Below are 16,009 nucleotides of genomic sequence, written 5' to 3'. Positions count from 1 at the left end.
CTAAGGCAGCCTAGCCAAGCCAAGCCAAGATAAGGCCAGCCAAGTTAAACCAAGGAAATCTAAGCCAAGCCAAGCCCAGCGAAGGCAAGGCAAGCCAAGCGAAGGCAAGCCAAGCCAAGCCAAGCCAAGACAAGCCAAACCAAGCTAATCTAAGCCAAGAGAAGCCACTCCAAGCCAAGGCAAGACAAGCCAAGGCAAGCCAAGCCAATTCAAGGCAAGCCAAACCAAGGCAAGCCAAGACAAGCTAAGCCAAGCCAAGCCAAGACAAGCCAAGCCAAGACAAGCCATGCCAAGACAAGCCATGCCAAGACAAGCCAAGCCAATCGAACACAAGAAAAGCCATGAAAAGTCAACCTAAACCAAGACAAGCTAAGCGAATTCAAGCCAAGACAAGCCAAGCCAAGACAAGCCATGCCAAGACAAGCTAAGCCAAGCCAAGCCAAGACAAGCCAAGCCAAGACAAGCCATGCCAAGACAAGCCAAGCCAATCGAACACAAGAAAAGCCATGAAAAGTCAACCTAAACCAAGACAAGCTAAGCGAAGTCAAGCCAAGTCAATCCAAGACATGCTAAGCTAAGCCAACCAAAAAAAGCCAAGCCAAGCCAAGCGAAGTCAAGACAAGGCAAACCAAGCCATGCCAAGCGAAGCCAAGCCAAGGTAAGCCAAGCCAAGCCAAGCCAAGCAAAGTAAAGGCAAGCTAAGGCAAACCAAGCCAAGCCAAGACAAGTCAAGCCTAAACAAGCCAAGGAAAGAAAAGACAAGGCAAGTTAAGCCTATCCAAGACAAGCTAAGCCAAGCCATGCTTACCAAAGCCAAGCCCAGAAAAGCAAAGTCAAGCCAAGAAAGGCCGTGGAAAGCCAATCCAATCAAAGCCAAGGCAAAGCAAGCCAAGAAAAATCAAGCCAAGCCAAGCCAAGACAAGCCAAGAAAAGCCAAGGCAAGCAAAGCAAAGCCAAACCAAGCCAAACTAAGCCAAGCCAATGCAAGCGAAACGAAGCAAAGCCCAGCAAAGACAAGGTAAGCCAAGCCAAGTCAAGCCAAGCCAATCCAAGCCAACGCAAGACAAGCCATGACCAAGGCAAGCTAAGCCAAGCTAAGCCATGCCAAGCCTAGCCAAGCCAAGCCTAGCCAAGCTAAGCCAAACAAAGGCAAGCCAAGGCAAGCCAAGCCAAGCAAAACCAAGGCAAGCCTAGCCAAGTAAAGCCAAGCAAAACAAATCCAAGCCAAGCCAAGACAAGCCAAGTAAAGCAAAGGCAATCCAAGCCAAGCCAAGGCAGGCCAAGCCAAGATAAGCCAAGCCAAGCCAAGATAAGTCAAGCCAAGCCAAGCCAAGCTAAAACAAGCCAAGGAAAGCCAAGGCATGCGAAGCCAAGCTAAGCCATGCCAAGCCAAGCCAAGCCCAGGCAAGCCAAGCCAAACCAGGCCAAGCCAAACCAAGGCAAGCCAAGGCAAGCCAAGCCCATACAAGCCATGGCAAGCCAAACCAAGCCAAGCCAAGCCAAGACATACCAAGCCAAGGCAAGCCAATCCAAGCCAATCGAAGGCAAGCCAAGGCATACCATGGAAATCCAAGGCAAGTCAAGCCTAGCCAAGCCAAGGCAAGCCAAGGGAAGCCAAGCCAAGCCAAGCCAAGCCAAGTCATGTCAAGCCATGCCAAAGCAAGCGTAGCCAAGCCAAACCAAGCGAAGGCAAGCCAAGTTAAGAAAAACCAAGCCAAGCCAAGATATGCCAAGGCTAGTCAAGGTTAAGCCAAGCCAAGGCATGCGAAGACAAGAAAAGACATGCCAAGCCAAGCCATGCCAAGCCAAGCCAAGCTAAACCAAGCCAAGACAAGCCAAGCCAAGCCAAGGCAAGCACAGCCGAGCCAAGCCAAGCCAAGCCAACCCAAACCAAGCCAAGCCAAGAAAAGGCAAGCCAACAAAGCAAAGCAGAGCCAAGGCAAGCCAAGAAAAGCCAAGCCAAGCCAAGCCAAATCAATCCAAGGCAAGCCAAGCCTAGGAAAGCAAAGAAAAGGCAAACCAAGCCAAGAAAAGCCAAACCAAGCCAGGCCAAGCCAATCTAAGCCAAGACATGCCTACCAAAGCCAACCAAAGCCAAGCCAAGCCAAGGAAAGCCAAGCCAAGCCAAGATAAGCCAAACCAATCCAAGTCAAACAAGCCAAGCCAAGGCTGCCAAGCCATTCCAAGGAAGCCAAGGGAAGCTAAGACAAGGTAAAGCAAGGCAAGCCAAGCTAAGGAAAGCCAAGCCAAGCCAAGCCTAGCCAAGCCAAGTGAAGACAAGCTAAGCCAAAGCAAACCAAGCAAAAACAAGCCAATCCAAGCCAATCCAAGAAAATCCAAGCCAAGCCAAGCCAAAACATGGCAAGCCAAAGCAAGCCAAGCCAAGGCAAGCTTAGCCAAGCCAAGCCAAAACAAGCCAAGTTAAGCCAATCCAAGAAAAAGCTAGCCAAGCCAAGGCAAGCAAAGCCAAGCCAAGCCAATCAAATCCAATCGAAGCCAAGGTAAGCCAATCCAAGCCAAGCCAAGGAAAGCCAAGCAAAGCCAAGGCATGAGAAGCCAAGAAAGCCATGCCAAGCCAAGCCAAGCCAAGCCAAAACAAGCCAAGCCATAACAAGCCAAGCCAAACAAATCCAAGTAAATCCAAGCCAAGCCATAACAAGCCAAGCCAAACAAATCCAAGTAAATCCAAGCCAAGCCAAGCCAAAGCAAACCAAGCCAAGGCAAGCTTAGACGAGAAAATTCAATCGAAGCCAAGTTAAGCCAATCCAAGCCAAGGCAAGCCAAGCCAAGGCAAGCCAATGCAAGCCAAGGCAAGCCAAGCCAAGCCAAACCAATCCAAGCCAAGGTAAGCCAATCCAAGCCAAGCCAAGAAAAGCCAAGCCAAGCCAAGGTAAGCCAAGAAAAGCCAAGTCCAAGCGAGCCAAGACAAGCCAAGCAAAGGCAGCCTAGACAAGCCAAGCCAAGCCAAGGCAAGACAAGCCAAGCCAAGCAAATCCAAGTCAAGCCAAACCAAGCTAAGCTAAGCCAAGTGAAGCCAAACCAAGCCAAGGCAAACGAAGCCAAGGCAAGCTAAGCCAAGCCAAGCCAAGCCAAGCCAAGCTAAGCCAAGCCAAGCCAAGCCAAGGCAAGCCAAGCTTAACCAAGCCAAGGCAAGCCAAGCCAAGCCAAGTTAAGTTAAGCCAAGCGAAGCCAAGGCAAGCCAAGCCAAGCCAAGCCAAGCCAAGCCAAGCCAAATCAAGCCATACCAAAGCAAGCGAAGTCAAGCCAAACTAAGCAAAAGCAAGCCAAGTAAAGCCGAACAAAGCCAAGCCTAGATAAGCCAAGCCAAGCCAAGATAAGACAAGCCAAGGCAAGCCAAGGCAAGCCAAGCCAAGGCAACCAAGCCAAGCCAAGCCAAGCCAAGCCAAGCAAAGACAAGCCAGGCTAAGGCAATCCAAGCCAAGCCAAGGCCAGCCAAGGCAAGACAGGCCAAGCAAAGGCAAGCAAAATCAAGCCAAGCCAAAGAAAGCCAAGCCAAGGCAAGCCAAAACAAGCCAAGCCATTTAATCCAAGGAAATCCACGCCAAGCCAAGCTAAGACATGGCAAGCCAAAGCAAGCCAAGCAAAGGTAAACTTAGTCTAGCCAAGCCAATCCAAGCGAAGGTAAGGCAATCCAAGTTAAGTTTACCTAAGCCAAGGCAAGCCAAGCCAAACCAAGCCAAACCAAGCCAAGCCAAGGCAAGCACAGCCGAGCCAAGCCAAGTCAAGCCAAGCCAAACCAAGCCAAGCCAAGAAAAGGCAAGCCAAACCAAGCAAAGCCGAGCCAAGGCAAGCCAAGAAAAGCCAAGCCAAATCAATCCAAGGCAAGCCAAGCCTAGGAAAGCAAAGCCAAAGCAAGCCAAGCCAAGAAAAGCCAAGCCAAGCCAGGCCAAGCCAATCTAAGCCAAGACAAGCCTACCAAAGCCAAGCAAAGTCAAGCCAAGCCAAGGAAAGCCAAGCCATGCCAAGATAAGCCAAACCAATCCAAGTCAAGGCAAGCCAAGCCAAGCCAAGCCAATGCTGCCAAGCCAATCCAACTAAGCCAAGGGAAGCTAAGACAAGGTAAAGCAATACAAGCCAAGCTAAGGAAAGCCAAGCCAAGGCAAACCAAGACAAGCCAAGCCAAGCCAAGCCAAGCCAAGTGAAGACAAGCTAAGCCAAAGCAAGCCAAGCCAAAACAAGCTAATCCAGAAAATCCAAGCCAAGCCAAGCCAAGACATGGCAAGCCAAAGCAAGCCAAGCCAAGGCAAGCTTAGCCAAGCCAAGCCAATCCAAGCCAAGTTAATCCAATCCAAGAAAAAGCAAGCCAAGCCAATTCAAGCCAAGCCAAGCCAAGCCAAGCAAAGCCAATCGAAGCCAAGGTAAGCCAATCCATGCCAAGCCAAGGAAAGCCAAGCCAAGCCAAGGTAAGCCAAGCCAAGCCAAGTCAAAGCAAGTCAAGACTAGCCAAGACAAGGCAGCCTAGCCAAGCCAAGCCAAGCCAAGGCAAGCCAAGCCAAGCCAAGTCAAGCTAAGCTAAGCCAAGTGAAGTCAAGCCAAGCCAAGCAAACCAAGCCAAGGCAAGCTAAGCCAAGCCATGCCCAGCCAAGCCAATCTAAGACAAGCCAAGCCAAGCCAAAGCTTCGCCAAGGCAAGCCAAGATAAACCAAGCCAAGGCAATCCAAGCCAAACCAAGTTAAGTTAAACCAAGCCAAGCCAAGCCAAGCCAAGGCAATCCAAGGCAAGGCAAAACAATCCAAGTCAAGGCAAGCCAAACCTAGCCAAGCCAATAAAAGGGAAACCAAGCCAAGGCAAGCCAAGCCAAGCCAATCGAAGGCAACCCAAGGCAAGCCAAGGAAATCCAAGGCAAGTAAAGCCATGCTAAGCCAAGCCATGCCAAGAGAAGCCAAGCTAAGCCAAGCCAAGCCAATCAAGCCAAGCCAAGTCAAGCAATGCCAAAGCAAGCGAAGTCAAGCCAAACCAAGCAAAGGCAATCCAAGTAAAGCCAAACAAAGCCAAGCCTAGATAAGCCAAGCCAAGCCAAGATAAGTCAAGCCAAGGCAAGCCAAGGCAAGCCAAGACAAGGCAACCAATCCAAGCCAAGCCAAGCCAAGCCAAGCAAAGTCAAGCCAGGCTAAGGCAATCCAAGCCAAGCCAAGGACAGCCAAGGCAAGACAGGCCAAGCTAAGGCAAGCAAAAGCAAGCCAAGCCAAAGAAAGCCTGGCCAAGGCAAGCCAAACAAAGCCAAGCCAAGACAAGCCAAAACAAGCCAAGCCATTTAATCCAAGGAAATCCACGCAAAGCCAAGCTAAGACATGGCAAGCCAAAGCAAGCCAAGCCAAGGTAATTTTAGTCTAGCCAAGCCAATCCAATCGAAGGTAAGGCAATCCAAGTTAAGGTTACCAAAGCCAAGGACAGCCAAGCCAAGCCAAGCCAAACCAAGCCAAGACAAGCCATGCCAAGCCAAGGCAAGCACAGCCGAGCCAAGCCAAGCCAAGCCAACCCAAACCAAGCCAAGCCAAGAAAAGGCAAGCCAAACCAAGCAAAGCCGAGCCAAGCCAAGCCAAATCAATCCAAGGCAAGCCAAGCCAAGAAAAGCCAAGCCAAGCCAGGCCAAGCCAATCTAAGCCAAGACATGCCTACCAAAGCCAAGCAAAGCCAAGCCAAGCCAAGGAAAGCCAAGCCAAGCCAAGATAAGCCAAACCAATCCAAATCAAGGCAAGTCAACCCCAACCAAGGCTGCCAAGCCATTCCAAGGAAGCCAAGGAAAGCTAAGACAAGGTAAAGCAAGGCAAGCCAAGCTAAGGAAAGCCAAGCCAAGCCAAGCCAAGACAAGCCAAGCCAAGAAAAAGCCAAGCCAAGCCAATTGAAGGCAAGCTAAGCCAAAGAAAACCAAACCAAAACAAGACAATCCAAGCCAATCCAAGAAAATCCAAGCCAAGCCAAGCCAAGACATGGCAAGCCAGAGCAAGCCAAGCCAAGGCAATCTTAGCCAAGCCAAGCCAAAACAAGCCAAGTTAAGCCAATCGAAGAAAAAGCAAGCCAAGCCAAGGCAAGCCAAGCCAAGCCAAGCCAATCAAATCCAATCGAAACCAAGGTAAGCCAATCCAAAACAAGCCAAGCCAAGGAAAGCCAAGCCAAGCCAAGGCATGCGAAGCCAAGAAAGCCATGCCAAGCCAAGCCAAGCCAAGCCAAAACAAGCCAAGCCATAAAAAGCCAAGATAAACAAATCCAAGTAAATCCAAGCCAAGCCAATCCAAAGCAAGCCAAGCCAAGGCATGCATAGCCGAGAAAAGCCCATCGAAGCCAAGTTAAGCCAATCCAAGCCAAGGCAAGCCAAGCCAAGGCAAGCCAATGCAAGCCGAGGCAAGCCAAGCGAAGCCAAACCAATCCAAGCCAAGGTAAGCCAATCCAAGCCAAACCAAAGAAGGCCAAGCCAAGCCAAGGTAAGCCAAGAAAAGCCAAGACCAAGCAAGAAAAGACAAGCCAAGCAAAGACAGTCTAGACAAGCCAAGCCAAACCAAGGCAAGCCAAGCCAAGGCAAGCCAAGCCAAGCCAAGCAAATCCAAGTCAAGCCAAACCAAGCTAAGCTAAGCCAAGTGAAGCCAAGCCAAGCCAAGGCAAACGAAGCCAAGGCAATCTAAGCCAAGCCAAGCCAAGCCAAGCCAAGCTAAGCCAAGCCAAGCCAAGCCAAGGCAAGCCAAGCTTAACCAAGCCAAGGCAAGCGAAGCTTAGCCAAGTTAAGTTAAGCCAAGCCAAGCCAAGGCAAGCCAAGAAAGCCAAGTCAAATCAAGCCATACCAAAGCAAGCGAAGTCAAGCCAAACCAAGCCAAGGCAAGCCAAGTAAAGCCAAACAAAGCCAAGCCTAGATAAGCCAAGCCAAGCCAAGATAAGACAAGCCAAGGCAAGCCTAGGCAAGCCAAGGCAAGCCAAACCAAGGAAACCAAGCCAAGCCAAGCCAAGCCAAGCCAAGCAAGGACAAACCAGGCTAAGGCAATCCAAGCCAAGCCAAGGCCAGCCAAGGCAAGACAGGCCAAGCCAAGGCAAGCAAAAGCAAGCCAAGCCAAAGAAAGCCAAGCCAAGGCAAGCCAAACAAAGCCAAGCCAAGCCAAGGCTAGCCAAGGCAAGCAAAAAAACAAGCCAAGCCATTTAATCCAAGGAAATCCACGCCAAGCCAAGACATGGCAAGCCAAAGCAAGCCAAGCAAAGGTAATCTTAGTCTAGCCAAGCCAATCCAAGCGAAGGTAAGGCAATCCAAGATAAGTTTACCCAAGCCAAGACAAGCCAAACCAAGCCAACACAAGCCAAGCCAAGCCAAGGCAAGCACAGCCGAGCCAAGCCAAGCCAAGCCAAGCCAAGCCAAGCCAAACCAAGCCAAGCCAATAAAAGGCAAGCCAAACCAAGCAAAGCCGAGCCAAGGCAAGCCAAGAAAAGCCAAGCCAAGCCAAGCTAAATCAATCGAAGGCAAGCCAAGCCTAGGAAAGCAAAGCCAAGGCAAGCCAAGCCAAGAAAAGCCAAGCCAAGCCAGGCCAAGCCAATCTAAGCCAAGACAAGCATACCAAAGCCAAGCAAAGCCAAGCCAAGCCAAGGAAAGCCAAGCCATGCCAAGATAAGCCAAACCAATCCAAGTCAAGGCAAGCCAAGCCAAGCCAAGCCAAGGCTGCCAAGCCAATCCAACTAAGCCAAGGGAAGCTAAGACAAGGTAAAGTAATACAAGCTAAGCTAAGGAAAGCCAAGCCAAGCCAAGACAAGACAAGCCAAGCCAAGCCAAGCCAAGCCAAGTGAAGACAAGCTAAGCCAAAGCAAGCCAAGCCAAAACAAGCCAATCCAAGCCAATCCAAGAAAATCCAAGCCAAGCCAAGCCAAGACATGGCAAGCCAAAGCAAGCCAAGCCAAGCCAATCCAAGCCAAGTTAAGCCAATCCAAGTCAAGTTAAGCCAATCCAAGAAAAAGCAAGCCAAGCCAAGGCAATCCAAGCCAAGCCCAGCCAAGCAAAGCCAATCGAAGCCAAAATAAGCCAATCCACGCCAAGCCAAGGTAAGCCAAGCCAAGCCAAGTCAAAGCAAGTCAAGACTAGCCAAGACAAGGCAGCCTAGCCAAGCCAAGCCAAGCCAAGGCAAGCCAAGCCAAGCCAAGTCAAGCTAAGCTAAGCCAAGAGAAGCCAAGCCAAGCCAAGCAAACCAAGCCAAGGCAAGCTAAGCCAAGCCATGCCAAGCCAAGCCAAGCTAAGACAAGCCAAGCCAAGCCAAAGCTTCGCCAAGGCAAGCCAAGCTAAACCAAGCCAAGGCAAGCCAAGCCAAGCCAAGTTAAGTTAAGCCAAGCCAAGCCAAGCCAAGCCAAGGCAAACCAAGGCAAGGCAAAACAATTCAAGCCAAGGCAAGCCAAACCAAGCCAAGCCAAGAAAAGGGAAACCAAGCCAAGGCAAGCCAAGCCAAGCCAATCGAAGGCAAACCAAGGCAAGCCAAGGAAATCCAAGGCAAGTAAAGCCAAGCTAAGCCAAGCCATGCCAAGGGAAGCCAAGCTAAGCCAAGCCAAGCCAATCAAGCCCAGCCAAGTCAAGCAATGCCAAAGCAAGCGAAGTCAAGCCAAACCAAGCAAATTCAAGCCAAGTCAAGCCAAACAAAGCCAAGCCTAAATAAGCCAAGACAAGCCAAGATAAGACAAGCCAAGGCAAGCCAAGGCAAACCAAGGCAAGCCAATCCAAGGCATGCGAAGCCAAGCCAAGCCATGCCAAGCCAAGGCAAGCCAAAACAAGCCAACCCATTTCAAGCCAAAGAAAGCCAAGCCAAGGCAATCTTAACCGAGCCAAGCGAATCCAAGCCAAGGTAAGCCAATCCAAGCTAAGGCAACCCAAGCTAAGGTAAGCCAAGCCAAGCCAAGCCATGCCAAGCCAAGCCAAGACAAGCCAAGCCAAGACAAGGCAAGCACAGCTAAGCCAAGCCAAACCAAGTCAAGCCAATAAAAGGCAAGCCAAACCAAGCAAAGCCCAGACAAGGCAAGCCAAGCCAAGCTAAGCCAAGCCAAATCAAGCCAAGGCAAGCCAAGCCTAGGAAAGCTAAGCCAAGGCAAGCCAAGCCAAGCCAAGCTAAGCCAAGCCAGGCCAAGCCAATCTAAACCAAGCCAAGCCAACCAAAGCCAAGCCAAGCCAAGGCAAGCCAAGGCAAGTCAAGGGAAGCTAAGACAAGGTAAAGCAAGGCACGCCAAGCTAAGGAAAGCCAAGCCAAGCCAAGCCAAGCCGAGACAAGCCAAGCCAAGCCAAGCCAAACCAAGTGAAGACAAGCTAAGCCAAAAAAGCCAAGCCAAAACAAGCCAATCCAAGCCAATCCAAGTAAATCCAAGCCAAGCCAAGCCAAGACATGGCAAGCCAAAGCAAGCCAAACAAAGGCAAGCTTAGCTAAGCCAAACCAATCCAAGCCAAGTTAAGCTAATCCGAGCCAAGCAAGCCAAGCCAAGGCAAGCCTAGCCAAGCCAAGCCAAGCCAATCCAAGCCAAGGTACGCCAATCCAAGCCAAGCCAAAGAAAGCCAAGCCAAGCCAAGGTAAGCCAGGCCAAGCCAAGTCAAAGCAAGCCAAGACAAGCCAAGACAAGGCAGCCTAGCCAAGCCAAGCCAAGAAAAGGCAAGCCAAGCCAAGCTAAGCTAAGCCAAGAGAAGCCAAGCCAAGCCATTGCAAACCAAGCCAGGGCAAGCTAAGCCAAGCCAAGCCAAGCCAAACTAAGCCAAGACAAGCCAAGCCAAAGCTTCGCCAAGGCAAGCCAAGCAAAACCAAGCCAAGGCAAGCCAAGCCAAGCCAAGTTAAGTTAAACCAAGCCAAGCCAAGGCAAGGCAAGCCAAACCAAACCAAATCAAGGCAAAATAATAATAGCCAAGGCAAACCAAACAAAGCCAAGCCAATAAAAGGCAAACCAAGCCAAGGCAAGCCAAGCCAAGCCAATCGAAGGCAACCCAAGGCAAGCCAAGGAAATCCAAGGCAAGTAAAGCCAAGCCAAGGCAAGCCAAGCCAAGACAAGCCAAGGGAAGCCAAGCTAAGCCAAGCCAAGCCAATCCAAGCCAAGCCAAGTCAAGCCATGCCAAAGAAAGCGAAGTCAAGCCAAACCAAGCAAAGGCAAGCCAAGTCAAGCCAAACAAAGCCAAGCCCAAATAAGCCAAGCCAAGCCAAGATAAGACAAGCCAAGGCAAGCCAAGGCAAACCAAGGCAAGCCAAGCCAAGGCATGCGAAGCCAAGCCAAGCCATGCCAAGCCAAGGGAAGCCAAAACAAGCCAAGCCATTTAATCCAATTAAATCCAGGCCAAGCCAAAACATGTCAAGCCTAAGCAAGTCAAGCCAAGGCAATCTTAGCCAAGCCAAGCCAAGCCAAGTTAAGGTAAGCCAATCCAAGCTAAGGCAAGCCAAGCCAAGGCAAGCCAAGTCAAGCCAAGCCAAGCCAAGACAAGCCAAGAAAAGCCAAGCCAAGCTAAGGCAAGCACAGCTAAGCCAAGCCAAGCCAAGCCAAGCCAAGCCAATTCAAGCCAAGCCAATAAAAGGCAAGCCAAACCAAGCAAAGCCCAGCCAAAGCAAGCCAAGCCAAGCCAAGCCAAGCCAAGCCAAATCAAGCCAAGGCATGCCATGCCTCGGAAAGCTAAGCCAAGGCAAGCTAAGCCAAGCAAAGCCAAGCCAAGCTAGGCCAAGCCAATCTAAGCCAAGCCAAGCCAACCAAAGCAAAGCCAAGCCAAGGCAAGAAAAGCCAAGTCAAGCCAAAACAAGCCAAGCCTAGCTATGCCAAGCAAAGCCAAACCAAGAGAAGCCATTCAAGCCAAGCCATGCCAAGGCAAGCAAAGCCAAGCCAAGCCAAGCCAAGATAAGCCAAGAAAAGCCAAGTCAACTCAAGCAAAGCCAAGCTAAGCCAAGGCAGCCAAGCCAATCCAAGTCAAGCCAAGACAAGAAAAGCCAAGTCAAGGCAAGCCAAGCCAAGCCAAGCCAAGGCAGCCAAGCCAATCCAAGTCAAGCCAAGACAAGAAAAGGCAAGCCAAGGGAAGCCAAGCCAAGCCAATCAAATCCAAGCCAAGCCAAGTCAAGCTAAGACAAGGTAAGCCAAGGCAAGTCAAGCCAAATCAAGCCAAGCAAAGCCAAGCCAAAAAAAGCCAAGCCAAGCCAAGCCAAGACAAGCCAAACGAAGGCAAGCCAAGCAAGGCCAAGGCAAGTTAAGTCAAGCCAAGCCGTGCCAAGTTAAGCCATGCCAAAGCAAAAGAAGCCAAGCCAAACCAAGCTAAGGCAATCCAAGTCAAGCCAATCCAAACCAAGCCAAGCTAAGCCAAGCCAAGCCATGCCAAACCAAGCCAAGCCTAGCCAAGCCAAACCAAATAAAGCTAAGTCAAGCCAAGGCAACACAAGCCAAGCCAAACAAAGGCAAGCCAAGCCAAGCCAAGCCAAGCCAAAACAAGGCAAGACAAGCCAAGTAAAGCAAAGGCAAGCAAAGCCAAGCCAAGGGAGGCCAAGCCAAGGCAATCCAATTAAAGCCAAGCCAAGGCAAGCCAATTAAAGCCAAGCCATACCAAGCCAAACCAAACCAAGACAAGTTTAGCCAAGCCAAGCCAAAGCAAACCAAGTCTAGCCAAACCAAGCCAAGCCAAGCCAAGCCAAGGCAAGCCGGGCCAAACCAAGCCAATGTAAGCCAAGCCAAGCCAAGGTAAGCTAATCCAAACCGAGCCAAACCAAGCCAAGCCAAGCCAATCCAAGCTAAGAAAAGCCAAGCGAAACCAATGCAAGCCAAGCCAAGCCAAGCGAAGCCAAGGGAAGCTTAGCCAAGCCAAGCCATACCAAGGCAATCCAAGCGAAGCCAGGCCAATCAAGCCTAGGCAAGCTAAGCCAAGCCAATCCAAGCCAGGCCAAGTCAAGCCATGCTAAGACAAGCCAAGTCAAGGCAAGCCAATACAAGACAAGAATAGACAAGCCATTCCAAGCCAAGAAAGCTAAGCCAAGCCAAGCCAAGCCAAGCCAAGGTAAGCCAAGGAAAGCCAAGCCAAGCCAAGGAAAGACAAGCTATGCCAAGGTAAGCCAAGCCAAGGAAAATGAAAGCAAGCCAAAACAAGCCAAGCTAAGGCAGTCTAGCCAAGATAAGGCCAGCCAAGTTAAGCCAAGCAAATCTAAGCCAAGCCAAGCCCAGCGAAGGCAAGGCAAGCCAAGCGAAGGCAAGCCAAGCCAAGGAAAGGCAGGCCAAGGCAAGCCAAGCCAAACCTAGCCAAATCAAGTCAAGCCAAGGCAAGCTAAGCCAAAACAAGCCAAGCCAAGCCAAGGATAGAAAATTCAAGTTAAATCAAGCCAGCCAAGGCAAGCCTAGTCAAAGCTAGCCAAGCCAAGCCAAGCCAAGTGAAGTCAAACCAAGCCAAGATAAAACCAAGCCAAGGCAAGCCAAGCCAAGGCAAGCCAAGCCAAGCGAAGCCAAGCCAAGTCAAGCCAAGCCAAGCTAAGCTAAGACAAGAGAAGCCAAGATAAACCAAGGTAAGACAAGCTAAATCAAGCCAAGCCAAGTTAAGCTAAGCCAAGACAAGCCAAGCCAAGACAAAGCGAGGCAATGCAAACCAAGTCAAGACAATTCAAGCCAAGCCAAGTTAAGTTAAGACAAGCCAAGCCAAGGCAAGCCAAGCCAAAACAAGCCAAGAAAAAGCAAACAAGCCAAGGCAAGCCAGCCAATCCAAGCCAAGTCAAGCCAAACCAAGCCAAGCCAAGGCAAACCAAGCCAAGGCAAGCCAAGCCAAGTCAATCGAAGGCAAGACAAGGCAAGCCAAGAAAATTAAAGGCAAGTCAAGCCAAGCCAAACCAAGCCAAGGGACGCCAAGCCAAGCTAAGCCAAGCCAAGCCAAGCGAAAGCAAGCCAAGTCAATCCAAAACAAAGCCAAGCCAAGATAAGCCAAGCCAAGCCAAATCCAAAACAAGCCAAGAGAAGCTAAGGCAAGCCAAGCCAAGGCATGAGAAACCAAGCCAAGTAATGACAAGCCAAGCCAAGCCAAGACATGGATAGCCAAAGCAAGCCAAGTCAAGGCAAGCCAAGACAAACCAAGCCAAGACAGCCAAGCCAATCCAAGGCAAGCCAAGCCGAGCCAATCTAAATCCAAGCCAAATTAAGTCAAGAAAAGACATGGTAAGCCAAGGCAAGCTAAGCCAAGGCAAGCCAAGCCAAGGCAAGCCAAACTAAGCCAATCGAAGGCAAGCAAAGGCAAGCCAAGGGAATCCAAGGCAAGTCAAGCCAAGCCAAGCCAAGCGTAGCCAAGGGAAGCCAAGACAAGCCAAGCCAAGTGAAGTCAAGCCATGCCAAAGCAAGCGAAGCCAAACCAAACCAAGCGAAGGCAAGCCAATTCAAGCCAAGCCAAGATAAGCCAAGCCAAGAAAAGATAAGTCAAGCCAAGCCAAGCCAAGACAAGACAAGGAAAGCCAAGGCATGCGAAGTCAAGCTAAGCCATGCCAAGCCAAGCTAAGCCAAAACAAGACAAGCGAAGCCAAGCCAAGCAAAGCCAAGCCAAACCAAGCCAAGGCAAGGCAAGCCAAGACAAGCCAAAAGAAGTCAAGCCTAGCCAAGCCAAGCCAAGCCAAGCCAAGTCAAGCCATTCCAAAGCAATCGAAGCCAAGCCTAACCAAGCAAAGTCAAGAAAAACCAAGCCAAGCCAAGCCAAGTTATAGCAAGCCAAAGCCAGCGAAGCCAAGGCAAGCTTAGCCAAGCCAAGCCAAGTCAAGCCAAGGCAAGCCAATCGAAGCTAAGCCAAGCCAAGCCAAGCCAAGGCAAGACAATCCAAGCCAATCCAAGGCAAGCACAGCTAAGTCAAGCCAATCCAAGCCAAGGGAAGGCAAACCAAGCAAATCCCAGCCAAGTCATGCCAAGCCAAACCAAGCCAAGCCTAGCCAAGCCAAGTGAAGCCAAAACAAGACAAGCAAAGGCAAGCCAAGACAATGCAAACCAAGCCAAGCCAAGCCAAGCCAAACCAAGTCAGTCCAAGCCAATCTAAATCAAGCCAAGCCAAGCCAAGCAAAGCCAAGACAAGCCAAGCCAAGGCAAGCCAAGCCAAGGCAAGCCAAAACAAGCCAAGCCTAGCCAAGCCAAGAAAAGTCGAACCAAGCCAAGCCATTCAAGCCAAGCCATGCCAAGGCAAGCCAAGCCAAGCCAAGCCAAGGAAAGCCAAGCCAAGCCAAGATAAGAAGAGCCAAGCCAAGTCAAGACAAGACAAGCCAAGCCAAGCCAAGGCAGCCAAGCCAATCCAAGTCAAGCCAAGACAAGCCAAATCAAGCTAAGGGAATCCAAGCCAAGCCAATCAATTCCAAGCCAAGAAAAGCCAAGCTAAAAGAAGGTAAGCCATGCCAAGCCAAGCCAAGAGAAGGCAAGCCAAGCCAGGCCAAGTCAAGTTAAGCCAAGCCAAGTCGGGTCAAGGCAAGCCAGGCCAAAGCAAGCGAAGCCAAGCCAAACCAAGCTAAGGCAAGCCAAGTCAAGCCAAACCAAACCAAGCCAAGCATAGCAGGTCGTCCAATAATTGTCAGAAATAGTGATTCATTTAGTTGAAGGGAAATATTTAAATTATTATAAACATGTATATTTAGGTTACATATTAATTGCTCAAAAGTAGGACTTTTGTCCGATTATTATTATGTGAGTTACAAGTAGATTAGTTTGTTGTCATATTATTCGTTCTCGGCTCTGAATAGTTCACAATTTTGTATCAACGAACATCGGCGTGCAGCGAACACAGAGTACGTCAGGGATGTTTGCAGAAATAAAGATGTGTTTGAATAAATACGATGTAATATTATCTACAGACAGTCTTGAGTTTTGATGGTTGTTTGTAGACGTCTTATCATATACATGTTTTATATTAAAAAACCATTCATTTGAGATAATCAAGAATGATGTACCCCGATCAATGTTATCCTTTCAAAATTACTTACAAACGTAAAAATACTAATAGTATTTTGTAGACACAGCTCACAACGCAAAATTCAAAACATTAGTTCACCCGCATATTTCAGGTCGTCCAAAAACTGTCAGAAATGGAGTTTCATAATGTTGACGGGATTTGTTACCAATTTTTATAATCATATACATTAGGGTTAAATATACATTTATTTAAAGTAGCATTTTTTTCCTTTTAATATTATTTAAGTTACATTCAAATTAGTGTGTTGTCATTCTACTCGTTTTCAGCTCAGAAAAACTTATAATTAAATATGACCGTACACCGCCGAACAGCGACTACATGTTACATAGATATCTGTGATTATATACGATGCAATAAAATATACTGACAAATTTGAGTTTTGATGTTTTTTTGGTGACGTCTTATCATATACATATTTTTACATATACTATTCTTTTGAAGTAATAAAACAAGATGTAACTCGAATATTGTTATCCTTGTATAATTACATTTTAAGTTTAAAAAACAAACAGAATTTAGTGACACACAGATCAAACCGAAAAAATCAAAACATTAGATCATCCGTACATTACAGGTAGTTTAAAAACTGTTATTAGTTGTGGCTAATAAAGTTGAAGGAAAATATTTCAAATTATTATAAAATGTATATTTAGGATAGATACTAATTGCTCTAAAGTAGCACTTTTGTCCGATTAATATTATGTAAGTTACAAGCAGATATCTGTGTTTCTTATTATGCTTTTTCAGCTCTGAATAGCAACCAATTCTGTATCAACGAACATCGCCGAACAGCGATGACATGTTACTTTTGAGAACATCTCCGTTACAAAGATATGTGTGATTATAGGTGATGCAATGACATTTACAGACAAATTTGAGATTTGATGTTTTTTTGATGACGTCTAATCATATACATATTTTACATAAAAATCACATTTCTTTTTAGGTAATAAAGCATCATATACTTCGAACATAGTTATCCATTGATAATAATATATAATCGTTAAAATACAAACAGAATTTAGTGGCACAAATATCAGATCGCAGAAATCAAAACATAAGACCATCCGAACATTACAGGAAGTACAAAATCTGTTATAATTTGTGGTCATATAG

The 16,009-nt window shown here is 48.6% G+C and overlaps 1 pseudogene; it reads left to right on the top strand.

Moving 5' to 3' along the window:
- LOC147872594 (uncharacterized) overlaps positions 1-15,778 on the top strand; it is a 131,626-nt pseudogene extending 115,848 nt beyond the window's left edge.
- The last annotated feature ends 231 nt before the right edge of the window (positions 15,779-16,009 follow it).

This window comes from Zootermopsis nevadensis, unplaced genomic scaffold, assembly GCF_977971745.1.
Source record: "Zootermopsis nevadensis isolate Lab colony 2312 unplaced genomic scaffold, Znev_1.0 Znev_ptg000025l, whole genome shotgun sequence".
In the NCBI taxonomy this organism is placed as follows: domain Eukaryota; kingdom Metazoa; phylum Arthropoda; class Insecta; order Blattodea; family Termopsidae; genus Zootermopsis; species Zootermopsis nevadensis.
The sequence above is the reverse complement of the archived record's forward strand: the minus strand, read 5'-3'. Positions and strand labels throughout refer to the sequence as shown.